The sequence below is a fragment of the Eptesicus fuscus genome, chromosome 10, assembly GCF_027574615.1.
Source record: "Eptesicus fuscus isolate TK198812 chromosome 10, DD_ASM_mEF_20220401, whole genome shotgun sequence".
In the NCBI taxonomy this organism is placed as follows: Eukaryota; Metazoa; Chordata; class Mammalia; order Chiroptera; family Vespertilionidae; genus Eptesicus; species Eptesicus fuscus.
In genome coordinates, this window is record NC_072482.1 from 92,810,438 (window position 1) to 92,820,076 (window position 9,639).

A 9,639-nucleotide genomic window follows, 5' to 3' on the forward strand; every position below is an offset into this window, starting at 1 on the left:
AACTCTGAAGGGTCATCCCAACGCCATGGCCCACAGCAGGATCAGTTCAGGAGACACCCCGCTGCCCCCTCCAGCTGGCTTGTCTCCCGTTCTGACAGCCAGAGAGCAAGTCTCCAGCATGTGGCTGTCCGTCTCAGAGTGAGCTCCCAGGTAATGCTCGCGGCTCCCAGTTTCCCGGGAGCTTCCCATTGTCCTCAGAAGGAAACCCGGCAAGCTTCTCATTTCCCGCAAGGCCCTCCAGGGCTTAGTCACTTGTCCGTCTACGCTTCTGCCCCCTCCTCCTCCCGCATCCCATCCCAGCCACACCGGGCCTTGAGCTGACCACCCTCATCTCACCGTGGACACCAGTCCCCCAGGTCACAGCTTCAGAGGGGCTGCCCTAAAGCATCCCCTCCCTGCACCCGGGTCCTCCCATGCCTTTACCCTGCTTTGCTGTTCACCACAGCATTCATCATTGACATGATATCAGACACTTGTCTACAAGCACTAGAATGTGGGTTCCCCAGGGGCAGGGCTGTCTGTCCCTGTGGCCTGTGGTATTCCCAGAAACGAGGAAGCCTGGCACGTAAGAGGCACTCAAGAAACGTTCGTGGGAGGAATTCGCGATCGTGTACACCGAGCACATCACAGTGCGTGGCGCGTAAGTCAGGGGCTCAACAGACGGTACCCATTATTATTTCATGGTATTTCCTCTCTGTCCAGCTCAGACAGCGGGTGTCAGACTGGCCCTTCTTTTGTACACCCTTTATAGTGCTGGGCACAAAATCACTCCACCAATGAACACTGTTTAATTGGATTTGACTTGTCCTAAAGCCAATGGTGAGGGAGAACTGATTGTTTTTGTCCAAGCTGGCTGGCTGGTTCTACTTCATTCGAATGGCCAAGATTCTATCACATCACGTCAGGTCTCTATTAAAATTAATTACGATCAGACTCCATCCATCACGTCCCGGGGCGAGAAGACAGGCTTCCCGGGAGAGTCATCCTGGCCACTCTCGGCGACGGAGGGTGACTCTGAGGTCCTGCGTGACATTTCTTCACTCTGATCAGCAAATAGTGTCAATATTGTGCAACCATCTTTCAGAAACTACTAAAGGGGAGGTGATAGATGTGATCTCTGCCCCAAATCACTTAAAATCCAAACTTGCTGAGCAGAGAGAGAGGTGAGGTCCCCCTATTTTCCACCTGTTCCCTCCCCTGTTCTCATCGCCCTGGGCAACTTCCCCCTCTGCCCCGCTCCCCTCGAGGCCTGACAGGGACACCCCACCCGGCATCCCTCGGGGTTTGGCATCCCACGTTCTGGGCCGCATAATGACGGCCCTTTTTATGAATTATAGGGCACGTGGCATCACCTGCTTTGCCATATTCCGGGAGCAGCGAATACATATGTAGAATTTAAGTGCCATTTCCTTACCATACAGTTATCATGTGTCTCTGCACAGTGAACGAGCCTTCAGAATGCTACGGGGACATGGTGACAATGCTCCGCTCCTCTTCCCTTTGCAGATGCAAGAGACCTAAGGGAAGCCGCGTCCTCACAGCTGGGAGGGCACACCCAGTGAGGGCAGGGTGGCAACCGCTGCGTGCCAGGCTCCCCGCTGGGACCCCACATTCATTTAGTAACTTAATCCACACAACTTCGAGGCAGGTGTTATTATCCTCCATTTACAGATGAGGAAAGAGAGAGATTAAGGCTTGGTCGTTGGGTCACCCCAATGGTAAGCAGTAAACAGAGATTTGAACTAAACATTCTCTGATTCCAGAGTGTCCTCTAAGACTGGGCACCCCTGGGCTGGTTACTTACTTGCGTGCGCCCAAGCTGAGTTATCCTTCTTTTTTTTCTTTTTTTTAAATATATTTTATTGAATTTTTACAGAGAGGAAGGGAAAGGGAGAGGGATAGAGAGTTAGAAACATGGATTCAGCTGCCTCCTGCACACCCCCTACTGGGGATGTGCCCGAAACCAAGGTACATGCCCTTGACCGGAATCGAACCTGGGACCCTTCAGTCTGAAGGCCCATGCTCTATCCACTAAGCCAAACTGGTTAGGGCTGGGTTGTCCTTCTTAATAGCTCCCATTCTACCCTGGATCTTATTAAAAACAAAAACAAAAAAAAACTACAAAACGTCCTACCAGATTAAGAATATTATAAAGCTACAAAAATCAAAACAGAGCAGTGAGCCCTGGCCAGTGGTTCTCAGTGGTCAGAGCGTAGGCCCAGGCACCAGAGGGTGGTGGGTTTGATTCCCGGTCAAGGGCACGTACCTGGGTTGTGAGTTTGCCCCCTACCCCTGGTCAGGGTGCATTCAAGAGGCAAACAGTCAATGTGTCTCTCTCACATTGATGTTCTCTCTCTCTCTCCCCCCACCACTCTCCGCCCTCCCTTCCAGTCTCTGAAAAGCAATGGGAAAAATATCCTCGGGTGAGGGGTAACAAAACAAACAAACAAAAAAAAAAAAAAAACAGAACAGAGAGCAGTGAAACAATAGAGCTTAGGAATCAGGATAGGTATATGATAAAGGAAGCATTTCCAATCATTTCGATAAATGGATTATTCCATAAATGGTATTGGGAAACCTGGTTGGGGTGCCCAATAAGTGAGTGCAAATTCTACATTGTGCAAGTAAATGAGATGGCGCATGCTGTCCAGCTCCCACCGTGACTGCTGGGGAGAGCTTCAGGGTGACTTTTTGGTTCTGGATTTTTAAGTCTCTGGTCTATATAGAACTCTGGTCTTAACTTCTCACAGTCTCTTACAATACTTTCGATTTACAAAGTGTTTTCACTACCCCATGGTGCAGGGCAGGTTCTATGATTCCCGCTCTCTATTTGAGGACACTGACGCTCAGGGAGGTTAAGTTCACATCTGGCATGCTTTGTGAAACTTAAACATGGGCTTCCTGATTCCTTGTGTAACTCTTTCTGTGGGGCTCTATCTATAGCCTCTCCCCACCCCTGCCCTCGCATTCACACCCACACAATTCAAACAATGGGAAAGAAATAACATCACTACATTAACACAATAACTATGTTAATTTCTCTGTATCCCTGGCCAGCCTTTGTCCACAGCAAACTTACTTTACATAATTGCAATCAGAGTTTAATTACAATTTAGTGGCCCATTTTCCACTTAGCACTGTCAGTCCCCAATGCTTTTTATACTTTTGTAGCAAATGAGTGATGTACATCCTTACTGTCTTATCCTCTTCCTTAACGTCATCCATGTAAATCTCCATCTCTAATCCAATTGCTCTTAAATGAATTTCTTTCACACGAGCGAGTGCATGCAATTGTGCTCCTCTTTTCAGGCAGCCGGTTACCTCCCCTCCCCCTCCAAGAAGTCTCGTGACTTTTCCCCAATCCATGGGGAACTTCTCGGGGGTGAACATGCAAGAGCTCTTCTGCAGACCTTTGCCCCCCCCCCCCCCCCCCCCCCCCGTGAGAGCAGCGGAAGGGGCATCGGGGGCCCCTCAGAGCTTAGGACCATTGCATTCCCGTTGAGGATGCACTTCCCACTCTGTTTTTACCTGTGGCTTCCCAATTTAGCTCCCCCAGGACAGTCAGCACTAAAACCACGATTCACCCCCATGGTTTCCTCCCTGGCCAGGGAGAAATTGCAAACTGAACATTTTCCTCACCTTTCTGTATGCAGTATGATTCATGGACAACAGACTCTGCTTAGATTATTGAATAAGTCATTGTTTTCACTCATCCACACCAGGTTTAAAAAGAGAGATGTTTTCCATACTAACTGTTCCCCTCTCTCTATTTCAGGAGATGAGAATGGCCTCATGGAAACATACCCGGACTTGACTGGCCTCTGTTTGGAAACAAGGATATAAAGAGAGACACGGACAAGATACATGTGTGGTCAGAGCCTGTCCCGAATGCTCCATCGGTCAAGGTCAGTCTACTTACCCTAAGGAGTGAGGAGGCCCTAAAAAGGCAGTATTCAAATGGGCTGTCAACAAACACCTCGTGGACGTCTGTGCTCAGCCGTCAGAGGTCTGAAGGCGGCCCACCGTCCCTGCCCTCAACATGGTGAGTCTCTACACCAAGTTGTCTGGCAGGCAAACACTGCAACATCTGCCAAAAGAGGGTGACGTAATAAGAGGGTTGTCATGTTCTTTTAGTTTTATTTTGCTTTTTCTCTCTCTCTCTTTTTTTTTTAGTTTTATTTTTCAATTACAGTTTACATTCACTGTTATTGTGTAGCAGTTTCAGGTGTACAGCTTAGTGGTTAGACAATCACATACTTTACAAAGTGTTCCCCCCGATATTTCCAGTACCCACCTGGCACCACACATAGTTATTACAATATTAGTGACTACGTCCCCTATGCTGTACTGTACATCCCTGTGACTACCAATCTGTACTTCTTAATCCCTTCACCCTTTTCACCTAATTCCTCAAGCCCCCTCCCCTCTGGCAACAGCCAGTCTGGTCTCTGAGTCTGTTTCAAATTTGTTTGTTTGTTTATTTTGTTGTTTAGGATCCATATATAAGGGAAGTGATACGGTAACTGTCTTTCTCTGACTGATTTATTCTACTTAGCATAATAGGGGGTTGTAATATTGCTGTGAAAGGTGGTGACGTTCTTTTACTTAATTAAAAGAGAAAATAAAGCTACAGAATGGCAATAATAATAACTGCGAAGGATGCCATTATGATTTGGTTTTGTTTTCAGACATCTAATTATAAAACATTTGTGCAAGGGGAAGAGCAAGAATCGGGTTTTTTTCCTAAGAACTTACTTTATCAACAATGCAGCTCTTTTCTTTTTCACCATCAAGGAGCCTTTCCTGGGCAAAGAAGCCCTCCTTCCATGTTGGGAGCAAAGAAGTAAAATTTATGACTTAGTACATCCCATACTGATTGTAACGTTTCATGACTCAGCAAAGATGGTTAGAAAAAGCCGAGCGTGTTTGAATGTTATGCTTTGGTGAGGCATGGGCATAGCCCCGTGGTCGGCAAACTGCGGCTCGCGAGCCACATGCGGCTCTTTGGCCCCTTGAGTGTGGCTCTTCCACAAAATACCACAGCCTGGGCGAGTCTATTTTGCAGAAGTGGCATTAGAAGAAGTTTAAGTTTAAAAAATTTGGCTCTCAAAAGAAATTTCAATCGTGCTGTTGATATTTGGCTCTGTTGACTAATGAGTTTGCCGACCACTGGCCAGAGCCAATACTGAGTTATAGTAGCTGCGATTCAGTAGGGGGAGAGCAGCCTCGGCCTGAGAAAAAACCCGAGAAAAATGTGTCACTATAGTAACAAGCCAAATCGCTGGCATTGTCGGTAGCTGTGGTTTCACTTTATTGATTGTCTCCCGTGAAACATGAGGCTCTTTATTTGAATCATTTGTATAGGTGTCGTATTGGGTTAATTGCAAAGCAATTGGATTTAATAATAATATAACGGTGTATCATGTACATCGATTCCTAGAATGGTGAGGTGTGAATTGCAGTTGATCATGAGATGCTATGAGATGAGCAAGTCCCGGGCTAAATTTAAGCTGCCCAGGGTGAGCTTTAACTTACATGTCAGTTTGGATTGTTATTGCAAACACTTTATAGGCCTGGAACATGATTGGTTATAAACGGGATGCCCTTGAACTTGAATGTTTTAAAAAGCATAGCTTTATGCTGAGTTAACAGCATGCCATTCAGATCAGTACCAATGTAAACACAGAGGATGAAGGCTTTCTGTGGGCCATGCTTTCCTGCAGGTTTTCATAGTTGCTAAGTTTATTTCACTCTTAGCGAGGCCAGTCTGGCTCTGTTAGCTCACTGAGTGAGGAACGCAAGAATGGTTCTCAAAATTGATAGAAATTCCCTAAAAAGCAAGGATGTGTACTAATGACCAAGTTCATTATTTCCTAACAACTGAATATATATATATGCATATTATATATTTGCATAATTATTTTTATGTTTAAAATTGGTGGATATTTTTCACTTTTCCAGTTGAAGGATAATTCTTTCCAAGAAGAGAGGGAAATAGATTTTATGAAAAAATTTCATATGCACATGATAAAGAAAAACTAAATAAAAAATTCAAGACAAATATTAATAGAAAAATGAAGAGTCTGGGGGAAAGAAAGAAAAAGATGAGGCAGAGGAGGAAGAGAATGAGAAAAGGATAAGTTATAAAATGAGAAGACTGAATAACATGGTAAAAATTATCTGGCACAATATAGGCACTCAATAAATGTTCTGATCAATGACTGGTTAGCCAAGCTTAAAGACAAAGTTATAAAGTAATGCATCAAAATATACTGCTTAGACTGCTGTCTTTGGTACATCTAAGTAAAAGCAACAAATATTCTTTTCCTTAGGCCAAACCTTGCTAAGTGAATTCACTCTAATTGTTTTCACTGGTTACTAGTATGTTTCCTCTGTCGATCATTTTAACCGGCACAATTGCTACAGCATATTCTCAACATCACTGAGCTTCGTGGTCAACTTGGAGAGGTCACTGGGAGAATCCCTGACTTCCACAATTCAGCCAGGTCCAGAATGCAAAATCACCCACCTAACCCAAACGCTGCTCACCTCCCTTCTGCTCTGCCGAGGCTGACGTTCTCACCAACTCAAAGAGAAAGGGGGGGGGGGGGGGGGGTGCGGGGGAGGGGGAACTAAATGAAAAACAAAACCAAATGCACTCAGTAAGCGTGTTTACCTATGAAGGTATTAGCGATGGTTGTTGGTTCACTCCAGATCGATCTTTTATGAGCACACACACATGGAAAAGAACATTCGAAGCACAGCGAGAGGGTAGCGTCTGCAGCCAAAGAGAGGCCTCAGAGGAAATCAACCTGATGACACTTGGATCACAGACTTGCAGCCTCCAGAACTGTAAGAAAATAAATTTCGGTTGTTTAAGCCAAAACAAAACAAAACAAAACAAAACAAAACAAAACGAAAGGAGTGATTGTGAAGGCTGCTCAGAACTAAACAAGATGAGGACCCAAAAATCTCCATTGTGTTTAGCCACAGAAGGTCACCGGAGACCTCTGACAAAGCTGGTTGTTACCAGAATGATGAGGAAGAAAGCCGGCTCGTGGGCCACACACAGCCCTCCGGTGTCCCTGCGGGCCGTCACACGAGGACAGGAATGGGGCAAGGTCCGGGCGCCCATGCATGGCATCACCACCACTCAACCTTGCATTCAAGTCCTGCCGACAGAGCTTGCTCAGCTCACTGACATTCCCCCGTGTCTGCGCAGTAGCATGTCCTGCCCCCCTTTCTCCACCCTCTGTAGAGGTTAAGAAAAACATTATAGCTCCCAACCATGATAAAACCATTATTTAACATCATTTTATGGGTACTTAGGAAAACAGGATTAACTACAGATGCCACAATTTTGTTATAAAACTAAACAAACTCAAAAAGTTTATCCACATTAAGTTAATTTAACTAAAAGAAAGTACCCAAAACCACATGCAATGTAAGAAAAAAAGAAAACTTTCCACTGAATAATATATACACTGAGTGGCCAGATTATTATGATCTCTGAACGCACAATAATCTGGCCACTCAGTGTATATCCTATATCAGTGATGGCGAACCTATGACATGCGTGTCAGCACTGACACGCGTAGCCATTTCTGATGACACGTGGCCGCTGAGGCGGCCGCATGCCGAGGATGAAACATTTGCTGCTCCTGAGGATGAAACATTTGCGAAATAATGTTTTTTCCTCAAAGTGACACACTACCCGAGTTATGCTCAGTTTTTTGGCGAAGTTTGACACACCAAGCTCAAAAGGTTGCCCATCACTGTCCTATATCATAAAAGGCTAATATGCAAATTGTCCCCTCGACTAGGAGTTCGACCAGCAGGCAGGCCGGCCAACCGCCCATGTCCCCTCCACCTGGCCAGGCTGGCCGGACCCCCCACCCATGCACGAATTCATGCACCGGGCCTCTAAAATACACACACACACACACACACACACACACACACACACATATATGTACATATATGTATATATACACATATACATATGTATATATACATATATATGCATATACACACACACACTGCACTGAGTGGCCAGATTATTATGCATTCAGAGATCATAATAATCTGGCCACTCAGTATATATATATATATATATATATATACTTTTAAATTAGTTTTTTAGGGGTTGGGAGGATGAAGAAAGAATCCTTGCTTATTTCTCCTAATTTCTGATTCAGATTGCTCTTACAAATATTGTGACTACATATTTCTAGCTTTTTCATTTATAAAATAATCCGATTTGTTTTGGCTTTTTACAAAATTCCTTGTCGTATAAACCACTGTTTTGACCTGTCTCTCAGGCCTGGTCATTTCTTTCTCACCCACTTCTGCCACCTCATACTTCCGGTCTCTGCACCCGACTCCCAACTCCTTTTGCATAAGCACCTGCGTGCCAGAATCCTATTCCTAAAATCCTGTTTTAATCGTTTCTCTGCCCTTTCAAAAACTTACAATCCCCCCCCCCCCGCCCCAGTTCCCATCACGTGAAATATTAAGTTCCCTACTTAGAACACAGGACTTGCCACAGTCTGTTCCCATTCGACTCATTCAGTTGTTGTAACTACTCCCCAAAGTACAACTTCCACTTGCCTCAGGCTAGCATCAGAACCAGCACCCACACTTCTATCTGCCTCCCCCTTATGCTTTGATACCCACTCGGAAATGGCCTCCACAAGTCCCTTCACATGACCGCATCTCACCCATCTTTCAAGGCCCGGGAGGGAAAATCTGCATGTAGCAGTTGCTTTCTTCTGTAAGAAATTTGCCAATAAAAAAACAACTAATTTAACGGAGAGTTTACCAGGCCATGCTCTTTAAATGAATTACCATCTCAGGACAGCCCTTTGAGGTAGGCGACATTTTGCAGATAGTGACACTAAGGATTAAGTTCATCGATGGAAAGCACCTAGCACAGTGCCTACCCATAACAAGGATGAGACCCATGTTGACTGCCCTTACGCTAACTAGAAGGGCTCCGTGGTTCTCCCAGGTCACACAAAAGTATGTAAAAGAGTTCAGATTCGAACTCTGGCTTTCCGTTTGCCAGGAGCAGTAATGCTGTTTGCTCTCTGCTACCTTGCCCAGCTTCCTCAACGACTGCAGTCAACACTGGTTTCTCCCGTCTGAATTCCTTGGCAGTTGGCGTGTCTGTGCCACTCTGTTTTGCACCCATGGCTACCTTACCTGGACTTTTCCTTTTTCTTCAGGGTATGTCTCATCTCAGCTTGGCCAAGAGTGAAGACTAGTGGCGTGCTGATAAATGTTTAGCAACCAGCTCAAGGTGGAGAGGGGCTGATTCATAATGTTTGATTTCAGTGGTATGTACTCCTGCCATGGTCAATTTCAAGATACCAAAGCAAAGTCAACTAACTCATAGAATTGTTACAATTTTAATAATCAGCTCTTTAGAGTTGATGCAGGCTGCCTGCGACACGCCCCTGGTACTAAGGAGCAGATGTCACACTGTATTCTCTTGTCAAGTATGTAGTGCCAAGGATAGTGCTAAGCAAATAGGATGCATGACCATGTATCTGGAGCTTCTGGTTCAAGGTTGCAAATGCGTATAAACATTTACTGAGCCGACTTCCCCAAATCCCATTGAAATCATGGTACACAAAA

The 9,639-nt window shown here is 45.2% G+C and overlaps 1 long non-coding RNA gene across 1 annotated transcript; it reads right to left on the bottom strand.

Annotated features, from left to right (window-relative positions):
• Positions 1 to 601: 601 nt before the first annotated feature.
• On the bottom strand, positions 602 to 4,812 carry LOC114227444 (uncharacterized). Its single transcript, XR_008557248.1, has 5 exons — positions 4,756 to 4,812; positions 3,920 to 4,087; positions 3,640 to 3,821; positions 1,415 to 1,517; positions 602 to 1,042 (listed from the first exon to the last, which is right to left on the bottom strand). It is a non-coding gene; the product is annotated as an uncharacterized LOC114227444 (long non-coding RNA).
• Positions 4,813 to 9,639: the final 4,827 nt, after the last annotated feature.